Below are 1,953 nucleotides of genomic sequence, written 5' to 3'. Positions count from 1 at the left end.
TATCTTCCAGCTCAATTTTTTTCTTTAATTTTATATTTGCTGTTCAACCTGCTATTGAGTTATTTGATTTATGGTTATTTGTTAGTTCTGTTTGACTCATTTTATGGATCCTAGTTCTCTGGTGTATTTCCCCTCGTCATCTACTTATTTTTTAAGTTTGTTAATTACTTCTTTGAGAGAGAGAGAGAACCTCCAACAGGGTCTTTATGTCTCAGCAGTGCCTGATCACGGACTTATGTGTGCTCAGCATACTCAGGGAGGCCTCAAGATGTGAACCCTGAACCTTACCATGTGGGCCAGGCTTCTAGAGTGCTTTATTTTACCACTGCACCATCTGGCCCCATTCATCTATTTTTTGAACATCTTTAATCTGTTACTTTAAAGTCTCTGTCAATTTTCTAATGTATGGGTCACCTCTTAGTTTATTTCCACTGTTTGTTTCTTGTTATACCGTGTACATTTTGAATACTAGACAATGAAAAATTGTAGATGTTCTGGATCTTTTTCTAGAGATGGCTCCAGAAAGTTATTGACAAGCAGCAGAGGGGAAGAGCACTTCAATGTAGTCAGGACCAAATGGTTTCAGGGCTTGTTTCTAGTCTTTGTTAAGACTTTAGCTCCTACTCCCTCTACCCCCACCAACCCATTTCTAGAAAGTAATTTTCCAGGAAAAAAACGATGAAAAGCTTGGAGTATTTCTTTCTTCTTTTGAACTTTGCTCTGCTTTTGTCCACCTCATGCTTAGAAAATGAGCCTGTTGCCCAAGCAGCCTAAACAGCAAATGCCTTGAGTGCAAGGCTGATGCTGAGTGTCCTGCTTACTTCACTGTCCTCCTAGGATCTTGAGTCCTCAATTCCTGGCTGGCTAGCCAGCTCCAAACACAGTCTTGATCTCTCCAGGTTTGTGAGGTTGTCTGTAACAATGCTAGTATTCTTTCATGTTATCCTCTCTGGCTTTTTGATGTCTTCCCCCTTCACCAATAATCAGCAGTGCTTGGAATTCTTGGCTGTCTTGACAGTTCTCTGATTCTTTGTAACAGAGGTTGGGTGTGTGTCTGTATTTAAAAATAGGCTTTTCTGGCATTCAGCAGAAGCAGAGGACTGCTATAAGCTCCCTGCAGCTCAAGGCAGAAGTCTCTATACCCTTTTTAAACAGTTCAAACATTGAAATAGTCACTGTTGTGTTGATTAAGATTATTGATTTAGGGATTCTGCTGCTTCTTTAATTCAGCATTGAGGACTGTATGATCTTTCAAATAACTCCTTGGAAAAGACATAACTTTCCAGAATGTTTTTACCTGTACTATTCACTCCACAAATATATATTGTGTGTCTTTTATAACCCTGTCTTATAGATGAAGTAGCCAAGAAACATACTAAGTAGATGGCCTAAATTCACAAGCTTATTATTTATAGGAATAACTAAAATAGACTTCCTGACTTCTCATCCTATCCAGTATATTAAAGTGACCTTGATTCAACTTCATATTCATCATGATACAGTAAAATATTTCTTAGAGGCTATATTCACACTCCTAAATTCAACTTCACAGTATTGCTTGGTTTTGTTACCTCTAGTAACTTTACATTAAAGATATTTTCAGTCACAAGAGAAATTTATATATGCTCTGTGATGCTCATGTACAGGTGCACAGATGGAGGTAAACCCTCAGCCTGCTCACTCGGTCTGAAGAGGAAGGAATTGTGGTAATCTGATTCCCGAGTGCAGAGCATTGCTGCACACATTCTGGTAGGGTTGTTGGATTCTAAAAACAGTGTTCACACCCAGACAGGTGATGTGAAAAATATGTGGCTTCTATTTCATAGCCATGAAGTCTTGAAATAACGTTTGGCATTGAAGTTAAAAATGGATTGCTTTCTCCACCCAGTCCTCGCTCACTTGTAGGAGTGTGTCACTCTAGCTCTGTTCACGAGACACTCACATGGCATTCCT

The sequence above is a fragment of the Tupaia chinensis genome, unplaced genomic scaffold, assembly GCF_000334495.1.
Source record: "Tupaia chinensis unplaced genomic scaffold, TupChi_1.0 Scaffold000057_1, whole genome shotgun sequence".
NCBI lineage: Eukaryota > Metazoa > Chordata > Mammalia > Scandentia > Tupaiidae > Tupaia > Tupaia belangeri.
This window is presented reverse-complemented; position numbering follows the sequence as displayed.